The sequence below is a fragment of the Phalacrocorax carbo genome, chromosome 10 (genome assembly GCF_963921805.1).
Source record: "Phalacrocorax carbo chromosome 10, bPhaCar2.1, whole genome shotgun sequence".
In the NCBI taxonomy this organism is placed as follows: Eukaryota; Metazoa; Chordata; class Aves; order Suliformes; family Phalacrocoracidae; genus Phalacrocorax; species Phalacrocorax carbo.
The window spans coordinates 35,220-55,290 of NC_087522.1; the positions used below are offsets into that span (position 1 = coordinate 35,220).

Genomic DNA, 20,071 nt, shown 5'->3' on the forward strand with positions numbered 1-20,071 from the left:
CCCCTTTTTGAGGGGGGGAACCCCTAGATGACCCACACACACACACACTGACCTGCTCCTCTGATGCATTATCAGCTCCCCCAGTGACACTGGGGTGCCCTGCATGACATCATCACCCCCCCAGGACTCCCCCTATTTTATTATAGTAAGGTTGGACTAGGGGATCCCTGAGGTCCCCTCCAACCTGAGATTCTGTGATTCACCCCCAAGAAGGGCACTAAACAAGGGAATCTGCTCCAACCTGCAGCTCATTAATAGTGTCATTTACAAAGGTACACACACCCACCCCCCAAAAAAAGGGGAGCTCTGCTAAAATCTAAAAGGTGGGGCAGCCCCCCCAGCCCCTGTCCGCAGGCTAGCGGCCGCCCCACGGCAGAGCAGGAGCGTGCCAGAGGACGGTGTCACGTCTCTCTCGGGCTCTGCTCGGCCATGCTCCCGCGCTGGGACGGGCTCCCCGGGGCAACAAACAGCCCCGGCCCCTGGGGGCCCCGACTCTCCCCACGAGGCAGCCCTCGCGGCCGCACCTGCGGGGCACCCGCTGGAGACAGAGCCGGGAGCCCCCAGGCAGAGGGACGGCCCCTTACCTTCACCACGCTTAACGACCGGCAGGCAAACCCGGGCCGGGGGGCATCTCTTGAGCATCACGAGACACTGAGAAGACATCTGAAAAACAGAAATCCCAACCTATATTTCAGCACGTTAATAAAATAGCACAGAAGAAAATGGAGGAGCTCAGTCAGCACAAGGGATAGGAAGGAAATTGAGCCGCAGCAAGATTCTGGGCAAACGGGTCATGTCTAAACACAACACCTCCTTTAAAAGCTAGAGGGACTGGAACACTTGGAAACGGTATTAAGACTAACCGATACCATTTTGAACAGATTCTTCGCGTAACACTGAACGCTCTGGCTGGTGCTGGAAAACGTCTCATCCCTTCCTTACGGCACCGCTGCGGGGAGATAACCCCGTGAGGCTGCGGGGCAAAGTTGTACCGGAACCGGAACCTCCGCTTACAGATCCACCGCAGCAGCTACAGCCCTCGCCCTGCCGCCGCACGTCTTGCTGCCTGGCTCCATGAAGCCTGAAGCGAAGCGTCAAACTTGAAAGAGTAACGTAAAAAATTAAGAATAAATCTCAGTAATGCACTTTGTGCTGAGAAGGCGGGCGCGTGTTTACGCACATCCAATATGAGCGTCTAGGCTCTGAAAGCTTTCCATTTTCCTTCTGCGTTCATTTAACTCACTCAGCCGTTCACACCCGCCATAAGATTATCTATCTCCAAAATACACAGCAGCAACGTGACTGGGGGGTTTTGGCGTGTTATGGAGTCGGGAGGGACGTCCGCCCAGCTGCCCCGCCCAAGAGATGCTGCTGAACTGCCAGGGAAACGCGCATCCAAAGCGAGACTGAAATAAAATACTTAAGAGCGCTCCCTCAAAATACCGGCAGGAAACCACCACCCCCCCAACATTCATTCGCCCCTCACTAAATATTTACAACAAATACCTACCTGCTTAAGTACACCTAATAAATCGTACGCTACATCTGCTTGGCAGTTACAGCTGAAACAGCGCAAGTCACATCGTAAATCAGACGCTGTTAGCTTTTTTTAAACTTTCATTTATGACAGAAGAATCGGTGAGTGAAGAGATCCCCGATACAGTTTTACTTCTTTTGGGGAAAAAAATAATACCACAACAAAAAACCACGCAAATCAAATCCCCAGTGTTGCAATACATGGGGCTACCAAGAAGGACCGGCAGATATGCTAATGCGTTTGGCTGTACCGAAGCATGCAGGGGAACCGTATTTTTATGGTAACTCAACTGTTACAACTGAGAACCCAAGCACTACCAATGCCATCAACCTTTGGAGTATGTGCTGTGCTTGGATCTCCGCAAGGACCATTGATTTTTTTATCTTAAAAAAATAAAAAAAGCAGTACTTCAAGTCTTGTGCTGATGAGTTCTACTGACAAAGACATTGTCTCTAAGATGCACTCTGAGATATTTCTTATTCAGTGAGGTTGCATTCTATGAACTTGCCATCAATTTTTCAAAATCTCTTCCTAACGAAAGTCACACTGTGGGGCTTTCAGATGGGTCAGATTATGAACCTTTCACAACAAGAAACACACCAGCTAACCAGGATATTCTTGCAGCGGCCAGGTGCCTCTTCATCATGTAAAAAAGAAAAAAACCCAGAGCCAGCAATAAGTATCACACGGGTCAACACAGATCTCTTCCAGAGCACCCCCCTCATCAAAACGAACATGCCCATCGGCTCACCTGCTCTGCACAGATTCCAGCATCACCCCCCGCTTCCGTCATCGCTTGTGGCACCAAATGTATCAACACACAGTAAACTACCGTTACGCTCGTGAGCAATCACCGCCCCGTGACTTCCTCGTTACTACCCAGCTCGCTTCTAATGCTCATACGCCGTTCCAAAGACGGCACACGTGTTACCTACAAAACTGAAGCACTCAACACTGGACCACAGCATTCTCTGATCTTAGATGCTGGCTACTGCCCCACCTTCTCAGACCTCTCATAGGCATGCGGCACCTGCAAAAAGCCAAGTGAAAAGGCACCTCCTGAGATGCCGCCTGATGCCACAGCCTGCCCGCCACCGATCCCCATCTTGCACTCCTTTCCCTCGACAGCCTCCCACACGGCCTACATCACTTCCAGGTGCTGTGTTCAGCTCGCCCGCCATCCGTAACACCCAAATGACACGCGTTGCTTATAACTTCCCCAACAACACAACACCTCAGAAAAGAGCTGCTACTTCAGCCCACCAATCACCACTTGCCTTGCTCGACTTGCCTCCTTTGCTCATTGCTACGCTACTTCAAAACCAAAGCGAAAGACAAACACAAGGAGCAACGGAGTCATAGAGCCATCGGTCACATCTTCCCTCTAGCTACACCACACACCAACTCACCTGCTGACAGCGCCGCCCTCCATCACCCTGCACGACTCCTCCCTCGGCACCTGCCAAACCGATGTCAAACAAGTCACCTGCATGCACGGCCACAGCTGAACCATGACACGGGTCTCGATCGCATGTGGGAACACCCCCTTGAGAGCCCAACTAGGGCGGCTCCTAAACATAAGCACAATACATCAAACATTAAGCCCAGCGCACAGACAAACCACAACACCCTTGGCATGCTACCTGCTCAGCTAAGACTCCAGCTCCCTCTCCCAGACACCTACGGTTGTTCCCTGGGGGCCCACAAAACCCAACAGGATTTACTCCCCTCACCCACCGACAACAGCCAGTCGATCCAAGACGGCTGCAAAATTCCTTCCCCCCCACCCCCCCCCCCCAAAAGCCTGGGCGCATCCCTAGATGCCAGCACCACCCACCTTGCCCTGAGTCTCCATCCCCGGGCAGGGCGGCTCCAAGACACACACAGAACAACGCTACGCAGAACGCTACAGGCAACGCACCCCGAAGGATGAGAGGCAGCTCTCGGAGAGAACGGCGACACCCAGACGGAACCCCCCTTCCGGCAAGACCGCCTGCGGGACCCCGACGGTGACGTCGGCAGGCCCTACGGCAACACCAGAGAACACCAACAGCTTCGTGGCCCGTGACAAGAGCTTCCTCTCACAACCGAGACGACAGACGCGCAACCAGCCCAGCTTCAAGACCTAACCGCCTACGGATGCAAGGAAGAAATGCCAGTCCCCAAAAAACTCACAGCCACAGAGCGGCGCCGCTCACGCAGCCGGGAACGACGACGTCCGAGACGCCAAAACAATCAACGCCTGAAGCTTGCGATGCCAGAAAAGAAGCGCCCGATGGGCGCCGAGCCCACGACTAGGGCCTCGCCGGGCACTACCAACGCTGCCGAGGCACCTGCCCGGCTCCTAAAGAACAAAGAGAACAACCGAGACCCGAGGAAGGTCGGAGACACCCAACACAAAACACACACACTGCACAATAACGCACACAGCCTGGAACCGCACTGCCCGGCACACGGTCCCGTCACATTCAAGAGGAACCTGCTCCTTTTCCCTGCTCCCAAAGGGGACCGCTTCCCGGACAGCCCGCTCCGCTGCACCATCCTTAAAACCCCTCCCTCCCCCAACCCCTTCCTCAGCACCGTTGCCTCAACTTAGCTTTCAAGGGGCCCAGAGTCCCGGTCCACCCATCCTTCAGAAGAACAAGCGCACAGGCAGCCCACTGCATCGGTCCTCCAAGTGCCAGGTGCCTTTTCATCATCTAAACAAAAACAACAAAAAGACACACACCGCCCTGGCAGTCAGCATCCCATCACTCAACAAGGACCTACCCCGCAACGTCCCCCACCTCACGTGCACCCGGCTGACCCGTGCCCATTCCGGACGAGGACGAACACCATCCCCTGCGGCCCCTAGAGATACCACAGGACACACAAAGTTACCGTCGCTCTGCCAAAAAAGGAAGAGCGAACCACACCAGCCCCACGCCCCTCCCCTCTGCGACCCAGCTCACCTCAAACGCGCATCCAGGCCCAAAGGCAGCCGGCGCACAACCTGCAAAGCCAGAGACAAACGCTTCCATTGAGTGGCCGTACGACACCTTGCTCTCAAACAACAGCCTGGCCTTCAACCCCCTCACCTCTCGGACCTCTCGTCGGCATGCAGCGTCTCCCCTCCGAAGCCTGCGGGTGGCACCTGCAAGAACCCAAGCAAAAAAGGACCCGCTCAGGTGCTGCGGGAGTCTCAGCATACCCGCACAAACCTCCCTCATCTCAGACACGCACCTTTTCCTCCACAGCTCACCTGCCTGGCCTCCATCAGATACGGTCGCCATCTTGAGGCTCGCCCACCACCTGCAAGAGCCAAACGCATGTTGCTCGCGACCACCTGCAACGCGACACCTCAGGACGAATCGCTACGCTTCAGCCCACCCGTCACCGCTCACCCTGTGCGATTCCCCTCCGGTGCCCAGATCCCGCTCGGCTCCTCGCATGCGTCCAAAAAGAAAAATTACCACAATGGGCTCGTACAGCCAGCAGCCACATCTTCCATCTAGATACACCACGCACCAACTCACCAGCTGACAGCGCCGTCCTCCATCACCCTGCACGACTCCTCCCTCGGCACCTGCCAAACCGATGTCAAACAAGTCACCTGCATGCACGGCCACAGCTGAACCACGACACAGGTCTTGATCGCATGTAGGAACACCCCTCGAGCGCCCAACTAGGGCGGCTCTTAAACATGAGCACAATACATCAAACATTAAGCCCAGCGCACAGACAAGCCAGAACACCCTTGACATGCTACCTGCTCAGCTAAGACTCCAGCTCCCTCTCCCAGACACCTATGGTTGTTCCCTGGGGGCCCACAAAACCCAACAGGAATTACTTCCCTCACCCACCGACAACAGCCACTTGATCCAAGACGGCTGCAAAACTCCTCCCCGCTCAAAGCCTGGGCGCATCCCTAGATGCCAGCACCACCCACCTTGCCCTGACTCTCCATCCCCGGGCAGGGCGGCTCCAAGACACACACAGAACAACGCTACGCAGAACGCTACAAGCAATGCACCCCGAAGGATGAGAGGCAGCTCTCGGAGAGAACGACAACACCCAGACAGAAACCCCCGTCCGGCAAGACCGCCTGCGGGACCCCGACGGTGACGTCGGCAGGCCCTACGGCAACACCAGAGAACGCCAACAGCTTCGTGGCCCGTGACAAGAGCTTCCTCTCACAACCGAGACGACAGACGCGCAACCAGCCCAGCTTCAAGACCTAACCGCCTACGGATGCAAGGAAGAAGTGCCAGTCCCCAAAAAACTCACAGCGACAGAGCGGCGCCGCTCACGCAGCCGGGAACGACGCCGCCCAAGACGACCGTCCGAGACGCCAAAACGATCCACGCCTGAAGCTTGCGACGCCAAAAGAGAAGCGCCCGATGGGCGCCGAGCCCACGACTAGGGCCTCGCCGGGCACTACCAACGCTGCCGAGGCACCTGCCTGGCTCCTAAAGAACAAAGAGAGCAACCGAGACCCGAGGAAGGTCGGAGACACCCAACACAAAACACACACGCTGCACAATAACGCACACAGCCTGGAACCGCCCTGCCCGGCACACGTTCCCGTCACGTTGCAGAGGAACCTGCTCCTTTTCCCTGCTCCCAAAGGGGACCGCTTCCCGGACAGCCCACTCCGCTGCACCATCCTTAAAACCCCTCCCTCCCCCAACCCCTTCCTCAGCACCGTTGCCTCAACTTAGCTTTCAAGGGGCCCAGAGTCCCGGTCCACCCATCCTTCAGAAGAACAAGCGCACAGGCAGCCCACTGCATCGGTCCTCCCAGGGCCAGGTGCCTTTTCATCATCTAAACAAAAACAACAAAAAGACACACACCGCCCCGTCAGTCAGCATCCCATCACTCAACAAGGACCTACCCCGCAACGTCCCCCACCTCATGCGCACCCGGCTGCTCCGCGCCCATTCCGGACGAGGACGAACGCCACCCCCTGCGGCCCCTAGAGATACCACAGGACACACAAAGTTACCGTCGCTCTGCCAAAAAAGGAAGAGCGAACCACACCAGCCCCACGCCCCTCCCCTCTGCGACCCAGCTCACCTCAAACGCGCATCCAGGCCCAAAGGCAGCCGGCGCACAACCTGCAAAACCAGAGACAAACGCTTCCATTGAGTGGCCGTACGACAGACACCTTGCTCTCAAACAGCAGCCTGGCCTTCAACCCCCTCACCTCTCGGACCTCTCGTCGGCATGCGGCGTCTCCCCTCCGAAGCCTGCGGGCGGCACCTGCAAGAACCCAAGCAAAAAAGGACCCGCTCAGGTGCTGCGGGAGTCTCAGGACACCCGCACCAACCGCCCCCATCTCAGACACGCACCTTTCCCTCGACAGCTCACCTGCCTGGCCTCCATCAGATACGGTCGCCATCTTGAGGCTCGCCCACCACCTGCAAGAGCCAAACGCATGTTGCTCACAACCACCTGCAACGCGGCACCTCAGGACGAATCGCTACGCTTCAGCCCACCCGTCACCGCTCACCCCGTGCGATTCCCCTCCGGTGCCCAGATCCCGCTCGGCTCCTCGCATGCGTCCAAAAAGAAAAATTACCACAATGGGCTCGTACAGCCAGCAGCCACATCTTCCATCTAGATACACCACGCACCAACTCACCCACTGACAGCGCCGCCCTCCATCACCCTGCACGACTCCTCCCTCGGCACCTGCCAAACCGATGTCAAACAAGTCACCTGCATGCACGGCCACAGCTGAACCATGACACGGGTCTCGATCGCATGTGGGAACACCCCCTTGAGAGCCCAACTAGGGTGGCTCCTAAACATAAGCACAATACATCAAACATTAAGCCCAGCGCACAGACAAGCCAGAACACCCTTGACATGCTACCTGCTCAGCTAAGACTCCAGCTCCCTCCCCCAGACACCTACGGTTGTTCCCTGGGGGCCCACAAAACCCAACAGGATTTACTCCCCTCACCCACCGACAACAGCCAGTCGATCCAAGACGGCTGCAAAATTCCTTCCCCCCCTCCCCCCCCCCAAAAGCCTGGGCGCATCCCTAGATGCCAGCACCACCCACCTTGCCCTGAGTCTCCATCCCCGGGCAGGGCGGCTCCAAGACACACACAGAACAACGCTACGCAGAACGCTACAAGCAACGCACCCCAAAGGATGAGAGGCAGCTCTCGGAGAGAACGACGACACCCAGACGGAACCCCCCGTCCGGCAAGACCGCCCGAGGGACCCCGACGGTGACGTCGGCAGGCCCTACGGCAACGCCAGAGAACGCCGACAGCTTCGTGGCCCGTGACAAGAGCTTCCTCTCACAACCGAGACGACAGACGCGCAACCAGCCCAGCTTCAAGACCTAACCGCCTAAGGACGCGAGGAAGAAATGCCAGTCCCCAAAAAACTCACAGCGACAGAGCGGCGCTGCTCACGCAGCCGGGAACGACGACGCGCAAGACGACCGTCCGAGACGCCAAAACGATCCACGCCGGAAGCTTGCGACGCCAAAAGAGAAGCGCCCGATGGGCGCCGAGCCCACGACTAGGGCCTCGCCGGGCCCTACCAACGCTGCCGAGGCACCTGCCTGGCTCCTAAAGAACAAAGAGAGCAACCGAGACCCGAGGAAGGTCGGAGACACCCAACACAAAACACACACACTGCACAATAACGCACACAGCCTGGAACCGCACTGCCCGGCACACGGTCCCGTCACATTCAAGAGGAACCTGCTCCTTTTCCCTGCTCCCAAAGGGGACCGCTTCCCGGACAGCCCGCTCCGCTGCGCCATCCTGAAAACCCCTCCCTCCCCCAACCCCTTCCTCAGCACCGTTGCCTCAACTTAGCTTTCAAGGGGCCGAGAGTCTCAGTCCACCCATCCTTCAGAAGAACAAGCGCACAGGCAGCCCACTGCATCAGTCCTCCGAGTGCCAGGTGCCTTTTCATCATCTAAACAAAAACAACAAAAAGACACGCACCGCCCTGGCAGTCAGCATCCCATCACTCAACAAGGACCTACCCCGCAACGTCCCCCACCTCACGCGCACCCGGCTGCTCCGCGCCCATTCCGGACGAGGACGAACACCATCCCCTGCGGCCCCTAGAGATACCACAGGATACACAAAGTTACCGTCACTCTGCCAAAAAAAGGAAGAACGAACCACACCAGCCCCACGCCCCTCCCCTCTGCGACCCAGCTCACCTCAAACGCGCATCCAGGCCCAAAGGCAGCCAGCGCACAACCTGCAAAGCCAGAGACAAACGCTTCCATTGAGTGGCCGTACGACACCTTGCTCTCAAACAACAGCCTGGCCTTCAACCCCCTCACCTCTCGGACCTCTCGTCGGCATGCGGCGTCTCCCCTCCGAAGCCTGCGGGCGGCACCTGCAAGAACCCAAGCAAAAAAGGACCCGCTCAGGTGCTGCGGGAGTCTCAGCATACCCGCACAAACCTCCCCCATCTCAGACGCGCACCTTTCCCTCGACAGCTCACCTGCCTGGCCTCCATCAGATACGGTCGCCATCTTGAGGCTCGCCCACCACCTGCAAGAGCCAAACGCATGTTGCTCGCGACCACCTGCAACGCGACACCTCAGGACGAATCGCTACGCTTCAGCCCACCCGTCACCGCTCACCCTGTGCGATTCCCCTCCGGTGCCCAGATCCCGCTCGGCTCCTCGCATGCGCCCAAAAAGAAAAATTACCACAATGGGCTCGTACAGCCAGCAGCCACATCTTCCATCTAGATACACCACGCACCAACTCACCCGCTGACAGCGCCGTCCTCCATCACCCTGCACGACTCCTCCCTCGGCACCTGCCAAACCGATGTCAAACAAGTCACCTGCATGCACAGCGACAGCTGAACCACAACACAGGTCTCGATCGCATGTAGGAACACCCCTCGAGCGCCCAACTAGGGCGGCTCTTAAACATGAGCACAATACATCAAACATTAAGCCCAGCGCACAGACAAGCCAGAACACCCTTGACATGCTACCTGCTCAGCTAAGACTCCAGCTCCCTCTCCCAGACACCTACGGTTGTTCCCTGGGGGCCCACAAAACCCAACAGGAATTACTTCCCTCACCCACCGACAACAGCCACTTGATCCAAGACGGCTGCAAAACTCCTTCCCCCCCTCCCCCCCCACTCAAAAACCTGGGCGCATCCCTAGATGCCAGCACCACCCACCTTGCCCTGACTCTACATCCCCGGGCAGGGCGGCTCCAAGACAAACACAGAACAACGCTACACAGAACGCTACAAGCAACGCACCCCAAAGGATGAGAGGCAGCTCTCGGAGAGAACGACGACACCCAGACGGAACCCCCCGTCCGGCAAGACCGCCCGAGGGACCCCGACGGTGACGTCGGCAGGCCCTACGGCAACGCCAGAGAACGCCGACAGCTTCGTGGCCCGTGACAAGAGCTTCCTCTCACAACCGAGACGACAGACGCGCAACCAGCCCAGCTTCAAGACCTAACCGCCTAAGGACGCGAGGAAGAAATGCCAGTCCCCAAAAAACTCACAGCGACAGAGCGGCGCTGCTCACGCAGCCGGGAACGACGACGCGCAAGACGACCGTCCGAGACGCCAAAACGATCCACGCCGGAAGCTTGCGACGCCAAAAGAGAAGCGCCCGATGGGCGCCGAGCCCACGACTAGGGCCTCGCCGGGCCCTACCAACGCTGCCGAGGCACCTGCCTGGCTCCTAAAGAACAAAGAGAGCAACCGAGACCCGAGGAAGGTCGGAGACACCCAACACAAAACACACACACTGCACAATAACGCACACAGCCTGGAACCGCACTGCCCGGCACACGGTCCCGTCACATTCAAGAGGAACCTGCTCCTTTTCCCTGCTCCCAAAGGGGACCGCTTCCCGGACAGCCCGCTCCGCTGCGCCATCCTGAAAACCCCTCCCTCCCCCAACCCCTTCCTCAGCACCGTTGCCTCAACTTAGCTTTCAAGGGGCCGAGAGTCTCAGTCCACCCATCCTTCAGAAGAACAAGCGCACAGGCAGCCCACTGCATCGGTCCTCCGAGTGCCAGGTGCCTTTTCATCATCTAAACAAAAACAACAAAAAGACACGCACCGCCCTGGCAGTCAGCATCCCATCACTCAACAAGGACCTACCCCGCAACGTCCCCCACCTCACGCGCACCCGGCTGCTCCGTGCCCATTCCGGACGAGGACGAACGCCACCCCCTGCGGCCCCTAGACATACCACAGGACACACAAAGTTACCGTCGCTCTGCCAAAAAAGGAAGAGCAAACCACACCAGCCCCGCGCCCCTCCCCTCTGCGACCCAGCTCACCTCAAACGCGCATCCAGGCCCAAAGGCAGCCGGCGCACAACCTGCAACACCAAAGACAAACGCTTCAATTGAGTGGCCGTACGACACCTTGCTCTCAAACAACAGCCTGGCCTTCAACCCCCTCACCTCTCGGACCTCTCGTCGGCATGCGGCGTCTCCCCTCCGAAGCCTGCGGGCGGCACCTGCAAGAACCCAAGCAAAAAAGGACCCGCTCAGGTGCTGCGGGAGTCTCAGCATACCCGCACAAACCTCCCCCATCTCAGACGCGCACCTTTCCCTCGACAGCTCACCTGCCTGGCCTCCATCAGATACGGTCGCCATCTTGAGGCTCGCCCACCACCTGCAAGAGCCAAACGCATGTTGCTCGCGACCACCTGCAACGCGACACCTCAGGACGAATCGCTACGCTTCAGCCCACCCGTCACCGCTCACCCTGTGCGATTCCCCTCCGGTGCCCAGATCCCGCTCGGCTCCTCGCATGCGCCCAAAAAGAAAAATTACCACAATGGGCTCGTACAGCCAGCAGCCACATCTTCCATCTAGATACACCACGCACCAACTCACCTGCTGACAGCGCCGTCCTCCATCACGCTGCACGACTCCTCCCTCGGCACCTGCCAAACTGATGTCAAACAAGTCACCTGCATGCACGGCCACAGCTGAACCATGACACGGGTCTCGATCGCATGTAGGAACACCCCTTGAGAGCCCAACTAGGGCGGCTCCTAAACATAAGCACAATACATCAAACATTAAGCCCAGCGCACAGACAAGCCAGAACACCCTTGACATGCTACCTGCTCAGCTAAGACTCCAGCTCCCTCTCCCAGACACCTACGGTTGTTCCCTGGGGGCCCACAAAACCCAACAGGATTTACTCCCCTCACCCACCGACAACAGCCACTCGATCCAAGACGGCTGCAAAATTCCTTCCCCCCCTCCCCCCCCCCAAAAGCCTGGGCGCATCCCTAGATGCCAGCACCACCCACCTTGCCCTGAGTCTCCATCCCCGGGCAGGGCGGCTCCAAGACACACACAGAACAACGCTACGCAGAACGCTACAGGCAACGCACCCCGAAGGATGAGAGGCAGCTCTCGGAGAGAACGGCGACACCCAGACGGAACCCCCCTTCCAGCAAGACCGCCTGCGGGACCCCGACGGTGACGTCAGCAGGCCCTACGGCAACACCAGAGAACGCCGACAGCTTCGTGGCCCGTGACAAGAGCTTCCTCTCACAACCGAGACGACAGACGCGCAACCAGCCCAGCTTCAAGACCTAACCGCCTACGGATGCAAGGAAGAAATGCCAGTCCCCAAAAAACTCACAGCCACAGAGCGGCGCCGCTCACGCAGCCGGGAACGACGACGTCCGAGACGCCAAAACAATCCACGCCGGAAGCTTGCGATGCCAGAAGAGAAGCGCCCGATGGGCGCCGAGCCCACGACTAGGGCCTCGCCGGGCACTACCAACGCTGCCGAGGCACCTGCCCGGCTCCTAAAGAACAAAGAGAGCAACCGAGACCCGAGGAAGGTCGGAAACACCCAACACAAAACACACACACTGCACAATAACGCACACAGCCTGGAACCGCCCTGCCCGGCACACGTTCCCGTCACGTTGCAGAGGAACCTGCTCCTTTTCCCTGCTCCCAAAGGGGACCGCTTCCCAGACAGCCCGCTCCGCTGCACCATCCTTAAAACCCCTCCCTCCCCCAACCCCTTCCTCAGCACCGTTGCCTCAACTTAGCTTTCAAGGGGCCCAGAGTCCCGGTCCACCCATCCTTCAGAAGAACAAGCGCACAGGCAGCCCACTGCATCGGTCCTCCAAGTGCCAGGTGCCTTTTCATCATCTAAACAAAAACAACAAAAAGACACACACCGCCCTGGCAGTCAGCATCCCGTCACTCAACAAGGACCTACCCCACAACGTCCCCCACCTCACGTGCACCCGGCTGATCCGTGCCCATTCCGGACGAGGACGAACGCCACCCCCTGCGGCCCCTAGAGATACCACAGGACACACAAAGTTACCGTCGCTCTGCCAAAAAAGGAAGAACGAACCACACCAGCCCCGCGCCCCTCCCCTCTGCGACCCAGCTCACCTCAAACGCGCATCCAGGCCCAAAGGCAGCCGGCGCACAACCTGCAAAGCCAGAGACAAACGCTTCCATTGAGTGGCCGTACAACACCTTGCTCTCAAACAACAGCCTGGCCTTCAACCCCCTCACCTCTCGGACCTCTCGTCGGCATGCGGCGTCTCCCCTCCGAAGCCTGCGGGCGGCACCTGCAAGAACCCAAGCAAAAAAGGACCCGCTCAGGTGCTGCGGGACTCTCAGGACACCCGCACCAACCCCCCCCATCTCAGACACGCACCTTTCCCTCGACAGCTCACCTGCCTGGCCTCCATCAGATACGGTCGCCATCTTGAGGCTCGCCCACCACCTGCAAGAGCCAAACGCATGTTGCTCACAACCACCTGCAACGCGACACCTCAGGACGAATCGCTACGCTTCAGCCCACCCGTCACCGCTCACCCTGTGCGATTCCCCTCCGGTGCCCAGATCCCGCTCGGCTCCTCGCATGCGTCCAAAAAGAAAAATTACCACAATGGGCTCGTACAGCCAGCAGCCACATCTTCCATCTAGATACACCACGCACCAACTCACCCGCTGACAGCGCCGTCCTCCATCACCCTGCACGACTCCTCCCTCGGCACCTGCCAAACCGATGTCAAACAAGTCACCTGCATGCACGGCCACAGCTGAACCACAACACAGGTCTCGATCGCATGTAGGAACACCCCTCGAGCGCCCAACTAGGGCGGCTCTTAAACATGAGCACAATACATCAAACATTAAGCCCAGCGCACAGACAAGCCAGAACACCCTTGACATGCTACCTGCTCAGCTAAGACTCTAGCTCCCTCCCCCAGACACCTATGGTTGTTCCCTGGGGGCCCACAAAACCCAACAGGAATTACTTCCCTCACCCACCGACAACAGCCACTTGATCCAAGACGGCTGCAAAACTCCTTCCCCCCCTCCCCCCCCACTCAAAAACCTGGGCGCATCCCTAGATGCCAGCACCACCCACCTTGCCCTGACTCTACATCCCCGGGCAGGGCGGCTCCAAGACAAACACAGAACAACGCTACACAGAACGCTACAAGCAACGCACCCCAAAGGATGAGAGGCAGCTCTCGGAGAGAACGACGACACCCAGACGGAACCCCCCGTCCGGCAAGACCGCCCGAGGGACCCCGACGGTGACGTCGGCAGGCCCTACGGCAACGCCAGAGAACGCCGACAGCTTCGTGGCCCGTGACAAGAGCTTCCTCTCACAACCGAGACGACAGACGCGCAACCAGCCCAGCTTCAAGACCTAACCGCCTACGGATGCAAGGAAGAAGTGCCAGTCCCCAAAAAACTCACAGCGACAGAGCGGCGCCGCTCACGCGGCCGGGAACGACACCGCCCAAGACGACCGTCCGAGACGCCAAAACGATCCACGCCTGAAGCTTGCGATGCCAAAAGAGAAGCGCCCGATGGGCGCCAAGCCCACGACTAGGGCCTCGCCGGGCCCTACCAACGCTGCCGAGGCACCTGCCTGGCTCCTAAAGAACAAAGAGAGCAACCGAGACCCGAGGAAGGTCGGAGACACCCAACACAAAACACAGACACGCTGCACAATAACGCACACAGCCTGGAACCGCACTGCCCGGCACACGGTCCCGTCACATTCAAGAGGAACCTGCTCCTTTTCCCTGCTCCCAAAGGGGACCGCTTCCCAGACAGCCCGCTCCGCTGCACCATCCTTAAAACCCCTCCCTCCCCCAACCCCTTCCTCAGCACCGTTGCCTCAACTTAGCTTTCAAGGGGCCCAGAGTCCCGGTCCACCCATCCTTCAGAAGAACAAGCGCACAGGCAGCCCACTGCATCGGTCCTCCAAGGGCCAGGTGCCTTTTCATCATCTAAACAAAAACAACAGAAAGACACACACCGCCCTGGCAGTCAGCATCCCATCACTCAACAAGGACCTACCCCGCAACGTCCCCCACCTCACGCGCACCCGGCTGCTCCGCGCCCATTCCGGACGAGGACGAACGCCATCCCCTGCGGCCCCTAGAGATACCACAGGATACACAAAGTTACCGTCGCTCTGCCAAAAAAGGAAGAACGAACCACACCAGCCCCGCGCCCCTCCCCTCTGCGACCCAGCTCACCTCAAACGCGCATCCAGGCCCAAAGGCAGCCGGCGCACAACCTGCAGAACCAGAGACAAACGCTTCCATTGAGTGGCCGTACGACAGACACCTTGCTCTCAAACAACAGCCTGGCCTTCAACCCCCTCACCTCTCGGACCTCTCGTCGGCATGCGGCGTCTCCCCTCCGAAGCCTGCGGGCGGCACCTGCAAGAACCCAAGCAAAAAAGGACCCGCTCAGGTGCTGCGGGAGTCTCAGCATACCCGCACAAACCTCCCCCATCTCAGACGCGCACCTTTTCCTCCACAGCTCACCTGCCTGGCCTCCATCAGATACGGTCGCCATCTTGAGGCTCGCCCACCACCTGCAAGAGCCAAACGCATGTTGCTCGCGACCACCTGCAACGCGACACCTCAGGACAAATCGCTACGCTTCAGCCCACCCGTCACCGCTCACCCCGTGCGATTCCCCTCCGGTGCCCAGATCCCGCTCGGCTCCTCGCATGCGTCCAAAAAGAAAAATTACCACAATGGGCTCGTACAGCCAGCAGCCACATCTTCCATCTAGATACACCACGCACCAACTCACCCGCTGACAGCGCCGTCCTCCATCACCCTGCACGACTCCTCCCTCGGCACCTGCCAAACCGATGTCAAACAAGTCACCTGCATGCACAGCGACAGCTGAACCACAACACAGGTCTCGATCGCATGTAGGAACACCCCTCGAGCGCCCAACTAGGGCGGCTCTTAAACATGAGCACAATACATCAAACATTAAGCCCAGCGCACAGACAAGCCAGAACACCCTTGACATGCTACCTGCTCAGCTAAGACTCTAGCTCCCTCCCCCAGACACCTACGGTTGTTCCCTGGGGGCCCACAAAACCCAACAGGAATTACTTCCCTCACCCACCGACAACAGCCACTTGATCCAAGACGGCTGCAAAACTCCTTCCCCCCCTCCCCCCCACTCAAAAACCTGGGCGCATCCCTAGATGCCAGCACCACCCACCTTGCCCTGACTCTCCATCCCCGGGCAGGGCGGCTCCAAGACAAACACAGAACAACGCTACGCAGAACGCTACAAGCAACGCACCCCAAAGGATGAGAGGCAGCTCTCGGAGAGAACGGCGACACCCAGACGGAAACCCCCGTCCGGCAAGACCGCCCGAGGGACCCCGACGGTGACGTCGGCAGGCCCTACGGCAACGCCAGAGAACGCCGACAGCTTCGTGGCCCGTGACAAGAGCTTCCTCTCACAACCGAGACGACAGACGCGCAACCAGCCCAGCTTCAAGACCTAACCGCCTACGGATGCAAGGAAGAAGTGCCAGTCCCCAAAAAACTCACAGCGACAGAGCGGCGCCGCTCACGCGGCCGGGAACGACACCGCCCAAGACGACCGTCCGAGACGCCAAAACGATCCACGCCTGAAGCTTGCGATGCCAAAAGAGAAGCGCCCGATGGGCGCCAAGCCCACGACTAGGGCCTCGCCGGGCCCTACCAACGCTGCCGAGGCACCTGCCTGGCTCCTAAAGAACAAAGAGAGCAACCGAGACCCGAGGAAGGTCGGAGACACCCAACACAAAACACAGACACGCTGCACAATAACGCACACAGCCTGGAACCGCACTGCCCGGCACACGGTCCCGTCACATTCAAGAGGAACCTGCTCCTTTTCCCTGCTCCCAAAGGGGACCGCTTCCCAGACAGCCCGCTCCGCTGCACCATCCTTAAAACCCCTCCCTCCCCCAACCCCTTCCTCAGCACCGTTGCCTCAACTTAGCTTTCAAGGGGCCCAGAGTCCCGGTCCACCCATCCTTCAGAAGAACAAGCGCACAGGCAGCCCACTGCATCGGTCCTCCAAGGGCCAGGTGCCTTTTCATCATCTAAACAAAAACAACAGAAAGACACACACCGCCCTGGCAGTCAGCATCCCATCACTCAACAAGGACCTACCCCGCAACGTCCCCCACCTCACGCGCACCCGGCTGCTCCGCGCCCATTCCGGACGAGGACGAACGCCATCCCCTGCGGCCCCTAGAGATACCACAGGATACACAAAGTTACCGTCGCTCTGCCAAAAAAGGAAGAACGAACCACACCAGCCCCGCGCCCCTCCCCTCTGCGACCCAGCTCACCTCAAACGCGCATCCAGGCCCAAAGGCAGCCGGCGCACAACCTGCAGAACCAGAGACAAACGCTTCCATTGAGTGGCCGTACGACAGACACCTTGCTCTCAAACAACAGCCTGGCCTTCAACCCCCTCACCTCTCGGACCTCTCGTCGGCATGCGGCGTCTCCCCTCCGAAGCCTGCGGGCGGCACCTGCAAGAACCCAAGCAAAAAAGGACCCGCTCAGGTGCTGCGGGAGTCTCAGCATACCCGCACAAACCTCCCCCATCTCAGACGCGCACCTTTTCCTCCACAGCTCACCTGCCTGGCCTCCATCAGATACGGTCGCCATCTTGAGGCTCGCCCACCACCTGCAAGAGCCAAACGCATGTTGCTCGCGACCACCTGCAACGCGACACCTCAGGACAAATCGCTACGCTTCAGCCCACCCGTCACCGCTCACCCCGTGCGATTCCCCTCCGGTGCCCAGATCCCGCTCGGCTCCTCGCATGCGTCCAAAAAGAAAAATTACCACAATGGGCTCGTACAGCCAGCAGCCACATCTTCCATCTAGATACACCACGCACCAACTCACCCGCTGACAGCGCCGTCCTCCATCACCCTGCACGACTCCTCCCTCGGCACCTGCCAAACCGATGTCAAACAAGTCACCTGCATGCACAGCGACAGCTGAACCACAACACAGGTCTCAATCGCATGTAGGAACACCCCTCGAGCGCCCAACTAGGGCGGCTCTTAAACATGAGCACAATACATCAAACATTAAGCCCAGCGCACAGACAAGCCAGAACACCCTTGACATGCTACCTGCTCAGCTAAGACTCTAGCTCCCTCCCCCAGACACCTACGGTTGTTCCCTGGGGGCCCACAAAACCCAACAGGAATTACTTCCCTCACCCACCGACAACAGCCACTTGATCCAAGACGGCTGCAAAACTCCTTCCCCCCCTCCCCCCCCACTCAAAAACCTGGGCGCATCCCTAGATGCCAGCACCACCCACCTTGCCCTGACTCTCCATCCCCGGGCAGGGCGGCTCCAAGACAAACACAGAACAACGCTACGCAGAACGCTACAAGCAATGCACCCCAAAGGATGAGAGGCAGCTCTCGGAGAGAACGACGACACCCAGACGGAACCCCCCGTCCGGCAAGACCGCCCGAGGGACCCCGACGGTGACGTCGGCAGGCCCTACGGCAACGCCAGAGAACGCCGACAGCTTCGTGGCCCGTGACAAGAGCTTCCTCTCACAACCGAGACGACAGACGCGCAACCAGCCCAGCTTCAAGACCTAACCGCCTACGGATGCAAGGAAGAAGTGCCAGTCCCCAAAAAACTCACAGCGACAGAGCGGCGCCGCTCACGCGGCCGGGAACGACACCGCCCAAGACGACCGTCCGAGACGCCAAAACGATCCACGCCTGAAGCTTGCGACGCCAAAAGAGAAGCGCCCGATGGGCGCCAAGCCCACGACTAGGGCCTCGCCGGGCCCTACCAACGCTGCCGAGGCACCTGCCTGGCTCCTAAAGAACAAAGAGAGCAACCGAGACCCGAGGAAGGTCAGAGACACCCAACACAAAACACAGACACGCTGCACAATAACGCACACAGCCTGGAACCGCACTGCCCGGCACACGGTCCCGTCACATTCAAGAGGAACCTGCTCCTTTTCCCTGCTCCCAAAGGGGACCGCTTCCCAGACAGCCCGCTCCGCTGCACCATCCTTAAAACCCCTCCCTCCCCCAACCCCTTCCTCAGCACCGTTGCCTCAACTTAGCTTTCAAGGGGCCCAGAGTCCCGGTCCACCCATCCTTCAGAAGAACAAGCGCACAGGCAGCCCACTGCATCGGTCCTCCAAGTGCCAGGTGCCTTTTCATCATCTAAACAAAAACAACAAAAAGACACACACCGCCCTGGCAGTCAGCATCCCATCACTCAACAAGGACCTACCCCGCAACGTCCCCCACCTCACGCGCACCCGGCTGCTCCGCGCCCATTCCGGACGAGGACGAACGCCATCCCCTGCGGCCCCTAGAGATACCACAGGATACACAAAGTTACCGTCGCTCTGCCAAAAAAAGGAAGAACGAACCACACCAGCCCCACGCCCCTCCCCTCTGCGACCCAGCTCACCTCAAACGCGCATCCAGGCCCAAAGGCAGCCAGCGCACAACCTGCAAAGCCAGAGACAAACGCTTCCATTGAGTGGCCGTACGACACCTTGCTCTCAAACAACAGCCTGGCCTTCAACCCCCTCACCTCTCGGACCTCTCGTCGGCATGCGGCGTCTCCCCTCCGAAGCCTGCGGGCGGCACCTGCAAGAACCCAAGCAAAAAAGGACCCGCTCAGGTGCTGCGGGAGTCTCAGCATACCCGCACAAACCTCCCCCATCTCAGACGCGCACCTTTTCCTCCACAGCTCACCTGCCTGGCCTCCATCAGATACGGTCGCCATCTTGAGGCTCGCCCACCACCTGCAAGAGCCAAACGCATGTTGCTCGCGACCACCTGCAACGCGACACCTCAGGACAAATCGCTACGCTTCAGCCCACCCGTCACCGCTCACCCCGTGCGATTCCCCTCCGGTGCCCAGATCCCGCTCGGCTCCTCGCATGCGTCCAAAAAGAAAAATTACCACAATGGGCTCGTACAGCCAGCAGCCACATCTTCCATCTAGATACACCACGCACCAACTCACCCGCTGACAGCGCCGTCCTCCATCACCCTGCACGACTCCTCCCTCGGCACCTGCCAAACCGATGTCAAACAAGTCACCTGCATGCACAGCGACAGCTGAACCACAACACAGGTCTCGATCGCATGTAGGAACACCCCTCGAGCGCCCAACTAGGGCGGCTCTTAAACATGAGCACAATACATCAAACATTAAGCCCAGCGCACA

The 20,071-nt window shown here is 59.0% G+C and overlaps 1 long non-coding RNA gene across 1 annotated transcript; it reads right to left on the reverse strand.

Annotated features, from left to right (window-relative positions):
- Positions 1-12,612: 12,612 nt before the first annotated feature.
- Positions 12,613-15,098, reverse strand: LOC135315108 (uncharacterized). The gene is made up of 3 exons (XR_010374552.1): positions 15,056-15,098; positions 14,902-14,954; positions 12,613-12,683 (listed from the first exon to the last, which is right to left on the reverse strand). It is a non-coding gene; the product is annotated as an uncharacterized LOC135315108 (long non-coding RNA).
- Between the last annotated feature and the right edge of the window lie 4,973 nt (positions 15,099-20,071).